At 40.1% G+C, this 14,760-nt stretch overlaps 1 non-coding gene across 1 annotated transcript; it reads right to left on the bottom strand.

Moving 5' to 3' along the window:
• Nucleotides 1-13,203: 13,203 nt before the first annotated feature.
• On the bottom strand, nt 13,204-13,367 carry LOC120867889. Its single transcript, XR_005722061.1, has one exon. It is a non-coding gene; the product is annotated as a U1 spliceosomal RNA (small nuclear RNA).
• Between the last annotated feature and the right edge of the window lie 1,393 nt (nt 13,368-14,760).

Raw genomic sequence — 14,760 nt, 5'->3', positions numbered from 1 at the left:
AATAGCTAACAAGCCTATCTATCTTTTATACAAGGTTTAGCAGAGAAGCTGTCCTGGACTATTTGCTCTATAAATTAAGCCAGGAATCCAGGTTCCCATGTTGTTCTACCTTCAGACAATTGTCCTTGTTTGCACAATAAAAGATGGCTCACCAGGACATCTCATGCTATGTTCATTTTCCAAGCTACTAGAGGAAGAAGGAGGAGAAGCATGTACACGCACCCTTTAAGGACATGACCTGGACACCGTCCACATTACTGTAGCTCATGTCCCATTGGAGAACGTAAGACACCTAGCCAAACTTAAATAAAAAGGAGACTGGCAGAACTGATGAAAACCAACAAGGACACTGGTGAATAACAAGGATCTACAGAAAATGCTTGAGAAATTGTTATTCCAAAAAAATTTCTTTCTGAGTAGTTTTACAGAGCAGATGAAATAGGTCTGCTCTACTGATGCGGAAAGTCCAAATCAGCAGGTGATGGTGATTAAGTGCTCAGGAACTTCAAACAAATACAGGCTGATTGTCCCCATATGTGCTTATGCTGCTGGCTGCCATAAAACAAAAGTCTTTCATGATTGGAAAATTGAATTATCCTAGGATTAGGAAGCAGATGTAACAGTTGCACACCAATCTGGTGCCAAAATTGAGCTCTGACCCTGTCATCTCCTAACTTCATGACTTGATGAGCCAGTAACTTCCATAAATCTATTTTTGTTACTCTGTAGAACGTGGATGCTAACTACTGAGAAGGTCTAGAATAAAAATTTGATAAACTAACACAACTGAAAACAACTGGTTATTAGAAGGTTTTCAGTAAACATTAGCCCACTCACAAGTCCTGTTGTCTTTAACTGCAACAGTATTTTCTAATCTATTTTTCTATCAACTTCTTCCATGTTCTTGCATTGGCCTCAAGATACAAATATGGAAAAACTTCATGAAAAGGTATATTATCATACAAGCAATATGTACAAACCTAATTTAACTATTTTTTTCCCATGGCTTAATAATTTGTGAATAAAGTGTTTATTTTCCTGGCTAGGCATGCATGTCTGAGTTGAGGCTTCCTCTTATGTCCCCTGCCCCCTTTCATGAGTCAACTCAATCTTTTGAATGAATTTTGCTCTATTTTGGAAGATTCCAAGAAATTCTTGATGAGTATTTGGGAGAGCCCCAAGTTGCCCAACCTAGAAGCAGATCCAGCTAGAAAGCTGCCATTTAAAATCATCACCAATGTTCTAAGCAGTAGATGATGTACACATATTCTTTGTGAACCTGAAAACATATTCAATATAATTCTTATGATTCTCATTTAGTGATGAATAATACAGAGATTAAGAGGTTAAGTAACTTGGTCACTATCTTAAAGCTGGCAAGACATAAAGCAAATCTCTGGTTATTACCAAGAAAAAGCAAAAAAGAAATGAGGGCCTAAGCAAAGAATACCATCCCTAAGAAACGACAACTTTTTAGCTCAATCCAAAGCTGGATTCAATATGGGAATTTGGGATTATTTACTGAAGAGTCTCTGTTCAAATGCAAAACTCTTGAATTGAGAAATAATACAGCATTGGAGGTACATGCACCATTTTGCAGGTGTTTTCAGAATGTAAACTAATTGAAAATAGCTTAGTAATGAATGGCCTAGATTCCCTTCCCATGGTGCTTTGGAGGGAGTCTTTGTCTATTTATGTTGGAGAATCTAGACTAAGACCCCCACTGCAGTCATTAATTTTATAGGCCCTTACTCCACTATAAAAAAGGGAAAATACACACTGGACCTCAAGGATGCCTGAAGACTTCTCAAAATCTCACACTGAAAGCTGTTTGTTTTAATTCTTTCACTTCACGCCATACAAAGCAAACATGTAATCTTTGACTGCAGGCGCAGTATCTGTTCCCACAGAAATGTTGCTGATCATTACCAACACAGAAGCAAGACTCTGAAAGCATGAAACCCACAAGAGAATGTTTTCTAGATTGCCGAGCTGTTACTGGTGAATAGCCCAAGCAAATCTGACTCACAGGGGCACAGTGGGCATCCAGTCTGCAATTACTAGGGAAAATCTGTTTGGAAGTTTTCAGGTAAGAAAGCTAGATCACTAAATCGAAAGGTACTGCTGACTACCTAGAGCAAATGAGTCTGTGCATTGCCATTTATAAATGAAAGCACCTAAAGTTTCATAGAATTCTAAAGGTTTCAATCAGCCATCTGCAATTGCTTCAATCAATTCCATATAAATAAAATACATTTGAGCCTATTGTTAAAGAATGTTGAATGAAGAGAATATTTTGCACATTAAACATTTCTTTAACGATAAATCTTTCTGGATAGAACTACAATAAAATGATGGCTTCTTTGATACCTTTTACATCATAAGGTCTATTAGTCTGCCAGGCAGAATTACAGGTGCTTTTCATGTGTTATCTCTTATTTCAATGGAATATTGAAACAACCTCCAAGTATAACTAACAAAAAAGGGAAGAACATCAACTTTCTTGAGTTATATACCAATTACCCATTAAAGGAAGAAACGACATCGTTTCGATTAACCAGTTGTCGGCCATGACCGGGTATTTGTACAAAGGAAGCCTACAACAGATTTTCATTTTATAGCAAAGGTGAATAGGAAAATTATAGCACACATTTTCCAAATCAGTTTTTCTATATCTTTCAACTTCCTTGAAACACCATCATCTGAGTAACTAGTGATGACTTATAGAAATCTTTCTAAGTGTAGTGGAAATATAAGAGAAATTTCTTCAGTTTGGTTTTCCATCTGAGGGAAGGCAATTATGATTCTTTTCTAAATAGCAGTGTAAAACTTGAGAGTGCTGCCTTCACTATAGTAATCCCTTGACTCCTTACCTAGCACAACTGCAAGAGGCAGCGTGGCAGCAGAAAGAGCAGAACACAGAGACACAGCACTCTTGTGTCATTCATTAGCTGTGTCATCTTGGACAAGGTTTTAATTTCTCTGAACTTCCATTTTCCACAACTGCACCATGAGGATATTACCACCTACCTCCTATGACTACTGTGTTGACTTATTAAGTAATATATATTATGTACATATACACAGTAGGAAATTAATAATAACACATTTGAGTTCCCCACTCCTCTTAAGGAAACAAAAATTTTGTTGTTCAGTCACTAAGTTGTGTCTGACTCTTTGAAACTCCGTGGACTGCAGCATGCCAGGCCTCCTTGTCCTTCACTATCTCCCAGAGTTTGCTCAAATCCCTATCCGTTGAATCGATGATACGATCTATCCATCTTGTCCTCTGTCTCCCCTTTTCCTTTTGCCTTCAATCCTTCCCGGATCAGGGTGTTTTCCTATGAGTTGGCTCTTTGTCAAACCAAAAATAATCATGACAAAATAATAAAAAAAGCTGTTTGCAAAACCCAACCTTGTGCACTGGGTTACATACCATCATAACTTATTTTACACACACACACATCCACACACACACATTTCTCATCACATTCTCCAGAAACCAATCCAATATATTAAGAATCATTTCATCTTACCACAACATGAAACAATTTCAGCGTGAATGCTCCAACTTCATTTGGGATACTTCACATTCAAGGGCTCTACATCTTGAAACATTCTCCAGTGAATTCTCTAAATGAAATGAAACAAAAACACTTGGGAATATGGAAAAATAAAACTTAGCTCCTTCCAATAGTGTTCATCTCAAATTTCTCATGTCATTTTCCATCTGGCTGCTTTTGCTCCAATTCTGAAAAAGATCACATATATATTTCTAGACTGCAGATTCACAATCTCATCTGACGTATCTATCCCAGATGACAATATTGCTTGCATTTTTGGATAATGAAATTCATTCTGTTTGTTTCTGTAAGCCAACAGATATTCTTAAATAGATATTAGAAAATAATAATTGGGATATAAAACAACTTTCACATCAAGCTGAGTATTTTTACTCAATCTGTTTCAAAATAAATGATCTAAATATCAGTAACAACATATAAATGATAAGAGAAAGTATGACAGCAATCAAGTTATAGGAACTGTCAAAGGAAAAAGATCATTTAAACATTATAGCTTTTCTCTTTTTAAGATGCTTGTGGATGTCCTTCTAAAAGATGAATGCATAAAATAAAATCATCATATGAAAATGAAACATATTTATTCATGCCCATAATCACTTTTATTATTATGAAAAGTATAAAACCTTTATACATATGTACACTGTTGTTGTTTATTCACTAATTTATGTTTGACACTTCTGAGTCCTCATGAACTGTATGCCAACAGGTTACTCTGTCCACGGGATTTCCCAGGCAAGAATACTGGAGAGGGTTGCCATTTCCTTCTCCAGGGGAACTTCTTGACCCAGGGATCGAACCCGGGTCTCTTGCATCTAGAATATATATATTCTGGAATCTCTGGTGGCTCAGAGGAGCTACAGTCCATAGGGTCGCAGAGAGTCAGACATGACTGAAGCGACTTAGCATGCATGCGTGCAGTGGTAAAGAATTCACCTGCAATGAAGGAGATGCTGGTTCAGTCCCTGGTTTAGGGAAGATCCCCTGGAGAAGGAAATGGCTATCCACTACAGTATTTTTTCTTGGGAAATCCCATGGACAGAAGAGCCTAGGGGGCTACAGGTCCATGGTGTCGCAAGACTCGGATACAAATCAGCAACTAACACTACTGCCATATATACTCTAGACTTGACATTTTGCAAATTGAAACCTCATTCATAAATGTATGAGGTATTATGCTGTATCAGAAGAATTGGGTCATTTTAATGGTCCCTATTCTTATGTATTTTTCTCTTTCTCTCTTATTCTCTCTCTGTCTCTCTTTCTTTCTCTCTCACAGACACACATACACACACACATGCACACACATACTTTAGAAGTCAAATTTACTGTAAAAAAATTACAGTGTAATCACATAAAATACAATGAATTCACATTTATTCATCAGCCCAGGTCTATCCTTTTAATAGCTATGTTGGTTTCCTTACAATAGAACCGTCTACAAAAAATTAAATAAAATCTTGGTTATGCAAATCACACTAATGAAAATACTGAAAACCTGATTGTGTGAAACATCTCAAGCTTAAGGAGGGATGTCACAGTGATCAATTTTAAATTAGTCACTTTAGAACAAATTGTGTTGCTTCACTCTCCTGGTGGCTTCCCGAATTTCTATTTCTGCAAAGAATAGTAATTACAATTGTACTGAGTGGAACAAGTGAATCTCTTCTCTCAAAATCTAGATATGAAAATGAATCTACTGGGCCCATCCAATAATATTGACATCTCAAGTCCTCTTGACAGGTTCACTTCACAGACTGTGAAGGAAGCAGAAGGCTGCTCTAATTTCCCTCTCAATAGAGGCTAGATAAGCATGTTGTCAGTTTCTAAGCTATTGTCTCATTGCCCACAGACCAGCTTCTGTAACCCACATTGAGATTTCAGGGCTGGGTCTCTGCATATCACATTTCCAGTTGACTTCCTGAGGCACTAGAGAGAGCTTGAGGGGGGGCAAGAGAAAGGGCAAGAGGGACTTATTATATCCTGTTCATTTGCTCTCAGTATTACCTTAGCAATCATTCTCTACTCTCTGAACAGAAAGCAGTTTCTGTCCACAGATTTGTCAAGGTCATCTAGAATTGGCTCCCTCTGTCCTCTCAGAGGTGTCAGCACTGAGCTATTGGCATCCCCTCTGAAAGGTCTTGAGTTTATGTGTCCCAAAGCCTATACATTGGGTTCCTTATACACCATCACTGGTTGCACAGCACCGCCTCCAAGAAATATGGACCTCAGAACCTCAAGGTCCCTCTTCAAACCTCCTAGTAACCTCAATTTTTCCTTTAATTCCCCAAACCCTAAAGATAGAGCTTCTTTCTATAGACGCTGTCTCTATATAGCTCTTTCTATTTCAGTTCCCCAGCAGGTATTTAACTTCTCTTTTATTTTACATTTTCTGTGTTAAAACAATGGGAGTGGCTTCTATCTTCCCAGACAGACTCTGTAATAGAACATATATTTTATTTTTAAGAGCTTCCCTGGTGGCTCAGATGGCAAAGAATCTGCCTGAAATGCAGGAGACCCAGGTTCAGTACCTGGGTGGGGAAGATTCCCTGGAGAAGGGAATGGCTATCCACTCATATTTTTGCCTGGAGAATTCCATGGACAGAGGATCCTGGCAGGCTACAGTCCATGGGGTCGCGAAGAGTCAGACACAACTGAGTGACTTTCACTTTTAATTTTAGGTTGGAGGATGAAAGAATCTAACATCCCTTGAGATGTTTTCATTTATTTTATTATTTAATCTCCAAAAATCTCTATGAAACTGGTATGGTTAACACAATATTTAGGTTAATAAAGGGTGATAATGTTTATTGAGTTCTTATAGTGTGTTATTATCTTTCCATATTTTATTCTATTTGATATTCATAAACTTTCTGAAAAGGGAGCATATTAGATCCACTTTATGTATGGAGAACTGAACTTGAGGTTAAATTACATGACACATTTTTGACAAATAGGTAGCCCTAGAATTGTAATATATGTGGATGTGCACCCGTGTGTAGAGTATGGAAGGTTTCCCTTCCCTTCTGCCATGACCTGGAAGCCACACTGATTGCTGATGGAAGTAATCAGAGATGCCCTGCACTGAATGAGGACAGATCTTTGCATCTGCAGTATGGAAGAGAGGGGCCTGGTGCTTAAAACACATTGTCAGTGCTTTTGCTTTGCCACTTACACACTCAAGTGGGTATGGCCTGGAGAAACCTAGCATATATAAAAAGAAAGAGACTTCAATATATAATTTCCCCCTAACCATAACAATGCATGGCTTCCTGTGTCTGAGATGAGAAGGCATTAATTCTTCCTAAGCTGAGCCACCACTGATCTTCTCTACCATACTCTCACGTCCAGATTACTAAAAAACACAGTAAAGATCCACTTGGCCTTTAAATACAAAATCAAAAAGAACTCTTTCCTAAGTCTTTACACTATTATTGAGAAATATTAGGAGAGATGCAGTGCTATATTCATGATAAGTGAATAATTCAAGCACTGGTTAAAAGATGAAATGACTCTATGTCACTATTAGTGGTCACAATGCATGAGATGATCAAGGCAGGGTGGTGACTATTTTGAGGTCTCAAATCAGTCCATAACAAGACCGTGGTAGTTCTGAGCTGCTGTTCTCCATTATGGAATCAAAAGGTGTCTTGGCATCTGGCTCCTTCAGGGACACCTTGGGCTGTATGAGACTGTATGTAACTCTGGGTGAGATGGAAGAAAATGCCCTGGGAACATGTAATGTCTATCAGTGTCAGCTGTTCTGATGACAAACAATAAAGTGAGATTTCTAAAGAGTGTGTTCCTGCCTATTCTGGTGAGTTTTTAATACTTTCTAACGGGGACCTGATTTTCCTTTTACTAAAATTATAGGCTTTTGTCTTGACATCCACACTGTTTCTTTATCTGTAAAGTCATGGGGTGAAAAGAAAGTGTCAGTTGCTCAGCTGTATCCAAATCTTTGGGACCCTATGGTCTGTAGCCTACCAGACTCTTCTCTCCATGGGATTCTCCTGGCAAGAATACTGGAGTGGATTGTCATTTCCTCCTCCAGGGGATCTTCCAACCCAGGGATGGAACCCAGGTCTCCTGCATCGCAGGAGGATTCTTTACTGTCTGGGCTACCAGGAGTCCTGGAACCACAGCGCTATTTCCCAACTGTTCTTCATAAGGCCTATGCACCAGAAGATTCTAAAACAACTCATATACTGAAATTTGGAAAATACTGTATAGTCTCTGAATCTTTGAGATTCAGAGTACCCTTATAATAGCAAACATTATGAGGATCCAACCATGAAAACTTTAAACAATGCACAACTTGTTTGAGCACAGAGTCTTCTCTTCCTTTCACACTGCCATTTCTTGGGATGACTGCATTACTCTGAACACAGTATGGGAAATGCTGAATTTGGTGCTCTCTGAAATCCCTTATGACATCGGGATTCTGTAATTCCAAGCAGAGGAGCTGTTTAATACCATAGAACCAAATGGGAATTTGTCCTAAAATAGCTCTAGCTGATTCTGTAGTTCAGGTGTTTAGAGTAAGCAGATTCAGGAGCCAGTGGCTGAAGGCCATGCAGAATGGCCCACGATTCATATTCCGGATGCAGTAAGCATCATATTAAAATATTGTGTGTGTGAAGCATTCCCTGGGAGGTACCCTTTACTTACCACCACTTAATTTCTAGGTCAACGAGCATAAGGGGAAATTTTCTTTTGCAAAGATCAAGGAACAAAAGGAGGATCACAGAAATGAGCTACCCACCCGCTAAGCAGTGCAATGCCAAACTGCAACATATATACATGGATCCAAGTGAAATCTGGCAGAATCAGAAAGCTTTACCTTGGAAGAAAACCAGAAAGAAAATGCTGTGCCTGAAGTAAACGTTAATGTTTTATCTTATGGCTATGTTCCTCCTTTAAGCTCAGCATTCCCTAGATTCTCCTAAAGTTTATGATTCTAGTTTGACTATTGTCTGCCTTTTATAAGTGAGGCTTCCCAATTCAAGGCAGCAATAATTAAGTCCATGCTTATCCATCTCCCTATACCGTTAAGCTTTAGAGGATAAACTCTTTGAGTTTATACAAGTATGCTGCTGCTACTAAGCCACTTCAGTCGTGTTGGACTCTGTGCGACCCCATAGATGGCAGCCCACCAGGCTCTCCGGTCCCTGGGATTCTCCAGGCAAGTATACTAGAGTGGGTTGCCATTTCCTTCTCCAATGCTTGAAAGTGAAGTCACTCAGTCGTGTCCGACTCTTTGTGACCCCATGGACTGCAGTCTACCAGGCTCCTCCGTCCATGGGATTTTCTAGGCAAGAGTACTGGAGTGGGGTGCCATTGCCTTCTCCTTCTACAAGTATAGCAGTTTCCATTTTCAGGGTGCAAACTACTTTTTCACATTTTTTGCTGTTTTGATTGGTTGTATCACTTTATGTGAAAAGATCCCAAATGACACAACAGAGGTGAGTCTGGGAAAATAAGATTTACCTAAAGATTTTAACATTTAGGGAAGAATGCATTCATAAACCACTTTGCCCTAGAATTTCCAATTATCACTATAATCCAAATTTTACCAATTTGAATAGAAATAAAGATGCTACTGATCATTTATTAAGTACCTGTTTTGTTCTAAGCAATATGCTAAGTTCTTTACTTGTGGCATCTTAATACCTATAATAAGCCTATGAGTCTGGTGCGACTATCATAGCCATTTTAATCACTGGAAAATCTCATACTCAGAATATATAAGCTTTCTCAAAGACACACTCCTTTTAAGTGGCAGATCTTGTAATCAAATCTAGGCCTGTCTGATTCCAAACTCTAAATTCTTAACGATGCTACCCCATTGCTAATTATTTGCGATACAATGTAATCAATGAATGCATGCTCAGCTGTTCAGTCATGCCCAACTCTTTACGACCCCATGGACAGAGAAGCCTGGCAGACTACTGTAGGCTACTGTGGATCTTCCCAGAAAGAATACTGCAGTGGGCTGGCATTTCCTCCTCCAAGAAACATGGTAGTTTAAAAAAATATATAAAAGACCAAACATTAAGGCCCATGTCACGCAATCTGTCTGTACCCTCTGTATTTAATATGGCTTGGGTCCTGGGAACTACAGTTGAGTCTAAACATTGTGATGGAATTGAACTTGGTGGTAGGATGCAGAGATAAGGAAAACCTTAAGATTCTGTTTAATGGTGACCCTGTAATAAAGAATCGAGCTGTCATTATGAACAAAGTATCTACCCAAAAATCTAGGCAAGAAGACAACACATGAGATCCAACAATGGAAGCAAAAACAACACGTGAGTTCAGGCAATGGGAGCACAGGAAGTACAATACAGCAAAGTGTGAGAGGACAGCAAGAGGAGCCCAGGAAGACCTGAGGCCCTGGAGAGAGAGGTGCAGGTGCCTTAGGGAGTTCAGTTCAGTTCAGTCGCTCAGTCGTGTCTGACTCTTTGCGACCCCATGAATCGCAGCACGCCAGGCCTCCCTGTTCATCACCATCTCCCGGAATTCACTCAGACTCACGTCCATCGAGTCCGTGATGCCATCCAGCCATCCCATCCTCTGTCGTCCCCTTCTCCTCCTGCCCCCAATCCTTGCCAGCATCAGAGTCTTTTCCAATGAGTCAACTCTTTGCATGAGGTGGCCAAAGTACTGGAGTTTCAGCTTTAGCATCATTCCTTCCAAAGAAATCCCAGGGCTGATCTCCTTCAGAATGGACTGGTTGGATCTCCTTGCAGTCCAAGGGACTCTCAAGAGTCTTCTCCAACACCACAGTTCAAAAGCATCAATTCTTTGGTTCTCAGCCTTCTTCACAGTCTGACTCTCACATCCATACATGACCACAGGAAAAACCATAGCCTTGACTAGATGGACCTTAGTCGGCAAAGTAATGTCTCTGCTTTTGAATATGCTATCTAGGTTGGTCATAACTTTTATTCCAAGGAGTAAGCGTCTTTTAATTTCATGGCTGCAGTCACCATCTGCAGTGATTTTGGAGCCCCCAAAAATGAAGTCTGACACTGTTTCCACTGTTTCTCCATCTATTTCCCATGAAGTGATGGGACCGGATGCCATGATCTTCGTTTACTGAACGTTGAGCTTTAGGCCAACTTTTTCGCTCTCCTCTTTCACTTTCATCAAGAGGCTTTTTAGTTCCTCTTCACTTTCTGCCATAAGGGTGGTGTCATCTGCATATGTGAGGTTATTGATATTTCTCCGGCCAGTGGCAGCTGGGAAGAGACACCCTGCGTCAGAGGTCAGTGCCGGTGACCTTGAGGAGCCACCCCGAGCCCCAGGCCAGGGGAGGCGGCTGGGAGGAGCCACCCACGCCAGAGGCCAGGGCCGGCGGCCAGGAGGAGCAAACGGAGGAGCGGTGGCTATGCAGGAGCACGAGGGCCTAGAGGAGCTATCCCACATTGAAGGTCAGGAACGGCGGCGGTAAGGAGATACCCCTCGTCTAAGGTAAGGAGCAATGGCTGTGCTTTGCTGGAGCAGCCGTGAAGAGATACCCTGCACCAAAGTAAGATGGTAGGTATTGCAAGAGGGCATCAGAGGGCAGACACACTGAAACCATACTCACAAAAACCTAGTAAATCTAATCACACACTAGGACCACAGCCTTTTCTAACTCAATGAAACCAAGCCATGCCTGTGGGGCAACCTAAGACGGGCAGGTCATGGTGGAGAGGTCTGACAGAATGTGGTCCACTGGAGAACGGAATGGCAAGCCACTTCAGTATCCTTGCCTTGAGAACCCTATGAACAGTATGAAAAGGCAAAATGATAGGATACCAAAACAGGAACTCCCCAGGTCATTAGGTACCCAATATGCTACTGGAGATCAGAGGAGAAATAACTCCAGAAAGAATGAAGGGATGGAGCCAAAGCAAAAACAATACCCAGCTGTGGATGTGACTGCTGATAGAAGCAAGACCCGATGCTGTAAAGAGCAATATTGCATAGGAACCTGGGATGTCAGGTCCATGAATCAAGGCAAATTGGAAGTGGTCAAACAAGAGATGGCAAGAGTGAACGTCAACATTCTAGGAATCAGCGGACTAAAATGGACTGGAATGGGTGAATTTAACTCAGATGACCATTATATCTACTACTGCGAGCAGGAATCCCTCAGAAGAAATGGAGTAGCCATCATGGTCAACAAAAGAGTCCGAAATGCAGTACTTGGATGCAATCTCAAAAACAACAGAATGTCGTTCGTCTCCAAGGCAAACCATTCAATATCACAGTTATCCAAGTCTATGCCCCAACCAGTAACGCTGAAGAAGCTGAAGTTGAACGGTTTTATGAAGACCTACAAGACCTTTTAGAACTAACACCCAAAGAAGATGTCCTTTTCATTATAGGGGACTGGAATGTTAAAGTAGGAAATCAAGAAACACCTGGAGTAACAGGCAAATTTTGCCTTGGAATGCGGAATGAAGCAGGGCAAAGACTAATAGAGTTTTGCCAAGAAAATGCACTGGTCATAGCAAACACCCTCTTAGAGAAGTCCCCTCTATAGGAATGAGTTCCATTGTGAGAGGGCATTCGTAAGTCCAAATTGTTAAGTCCCACAAAGTTAGCCTGGTACCTCACAATCGGCTATATAGTACTATAATGTAATAGGTTCATAACGCTTTTCACACAGATAACACATAAAAACAAACACAAAAAATACAGAAACAATTTTAATCTTATGGTATAATATCTTGAAAACTACAGTAGTGCAATACAACAGCTGGTATCCAGGGGCTGGCATTGAGTGAAGAGGCAAGAAGAGGAGTTACTGACCAGAGGAGGGGGTGGAGGTGGGAGATGGCAGAGCTGAAGGATTGGTATCAATAGGAGACGGAGGGCCAGCTGCAATAATGCTCATGCCTGACACCGATGGAACACATGCTCGCATCTCTGAAAGTTCCAAGCTCGAAGGTTTCTAGGCAGGGCATTTCCTTTTAGAATGCACAGAGCCTTTCCTGTGTGAGGAGAATGCTCTTCAAAATACCAGGTAGATCTGAGCAGATACATAGACCTTTCATCATGCTCACTCCCTCAGTCATGTCGGACTCTGTGACCCCACGGACTGTAGCCCACCAGGCTGCTCTGTCCATGGGATTCTCCAGGAAGAATACTGGAGTGGGTTGCCATCCTCTCTTCCAGGGGATCTTGCCGGCCCAGGGATGGGACCTACGTCTCCTGCTTTTGCCAGGTGAATTCTTTTCCAGTGAGCCTCAAGAGACAAGGAACTAAATGTCCTCATTATTCATACTCATGTTCTCTCCATCCTCCCCTTTTCCCTCCTTTCATCTCTCACACATACACTGAACAGTGAATCCTGAGATTCCGTCTATTATTTAAATTGCTATTTCCTATGCTTTCACATGTATGTATATACACACACATATGTGAACAATTAGTTTCCTAGTTTCTGCCAAATTTTGAAAAGCAACAGAGTTCTTTGATTATTTATTTACAAAGTTCTACCACTTAACAGCAGTTTCCAAAACCTGAAAGAGTATATATGTCATCTAGAGGAGTGAAAGATAGAAGACATTTTGAATGTTAGAGCTCGGATTTTTATTTTTTTATTTTTATTTTCATTTTTTTTTACCAGGGGAAAGCGCGAACGCAGTCCCCCACTACCACAAATTATGCAGTCGAGTTTCCCACATTTGGGGAAATCGCAGGGGTCAGCACATCCGGAGTGCAATGGATAAGCCTCGCCCTGGGAAAACCACCTTCGTGATCATGGTATCTCCCCTGCCAGGTAAGTATTCGGATTTTTAATATATACCAAACTCTAAAAGCTGCAATTATGTGATGGCAATAACCATGTGGGTAAATATAGCATACATCTCAAAGATAATACTAGACATGCTCCTCCAAGGATATTTTCAATGCTAAATTTTATATTTGAAACAACTGAATTTTAAATCTTTAGTGCTGGTATTAAGATATTTGGCATAAATGAATTAGATTTTTCAAACTAATCAGACTCAAAAGTAAGAGATATATTCTTTGTAGAGGAAAAAAGTACATAGAAACTCTGCTTTATTGAATATATCCTTTATATATGCAGAAATTTGACTAAAATCATATTTACTTTTAATTATAAAAGACAGAAAAAAAGTAGAAGCAATTTAACTGTTCATAAGTAAGGGATTGGTTAAAACGAATCATAGCACATTCATTACTTAGAAAATTATGCTATTAAAAATGTATACGTGTGTATAAAGTATAGAAGAAAGCACAGACATATTCCAAAATGTTAACTGTAATCATTCATAGATATATGCAAAACAGTAATTGTCATTTAAAAAATATTTAGTATGGTCTTTTTTTTGGTAATAGGCATATATTACATTCATAATTGGAAAGCAATCATTTCCAAAAATATTCATTTTTTAAAATTTGTTTTTATGGACAGCAAGGCCTGGTGTGCTGCGATTCATGGGGTCACAAAGAGTCGGACATGACTGAGCAACTGAAGTGAACTGAATAGCTTTACAATATTGTGTTGGCTTCTGTTATACAACAACATGAATCAGCCACAAGTACACGTATGTCTCCTCTCTCCTGAAGCTCACCCTACCTCTCACCCCATCCCACCTCTCTAGGGAGTCACAGAGCACCAGGTGGAGCTCCCTGTGCCCATACAGCAGCTTCCCCTGGCTATCCATTTTACACATGGCAGTGTATATATGTCAATGCTACTGTCTCAAGTCGTCCAATCCTATCCTTGCCCCACCGTGTTCAAAGTCTGTTCTCTATGTCTGCATCTCTATTCAAGAAGACCACTTCTAAGCTCAGTATTCCAAAAGAATTTTCATGTAAAATAATGATGGTTGAATTATCAGGACACACTATATTTCTAGAATATGTTGATGTAATAATTGAAACACTAAGCCTTTCATTCATTCATTTATTCATTCACACAATACACCTTTATGTAATTGTTTTCATGTCAGTCACTAACCTTCAGGTGTACAGAAATGGAAGAAGCTGCATGTTTGTCTTTAAGGGAAGCCATGAAATCAGAAAATGAACAAGACCGTACTCAAATCTGTTGTCTAGGAAGTGTTCAGATACTGCTAATATCACAAACCCAACTATATCCTGTCAAGTGAGGTATAACCAACTGAGGTAGGGATAATGCTGTAGGTTCAAT

This window comes from Oryx dammah, unplaced genomic scaffold (assembly GCF_014754425.2).
Source record: "Oryx dammah isolate SB20612 unplaced genomic scaffold, SCBI_Odam_1.1 HiC_scaffold_1, whole genome shotgun sequence".
Classification (NCBI taxonomy): domain Eukaryota; kingdom Metazoa; phylum Chordata; class Mammalia; order Artiodactyla; family Bovidae; genus Oryx; species Oryx dammah.
The sequence above is the reverse complement of the archived record's forward strand: the minus strand, read 5'-3'. Positions and strand labels throughout refer to the sequence as shown.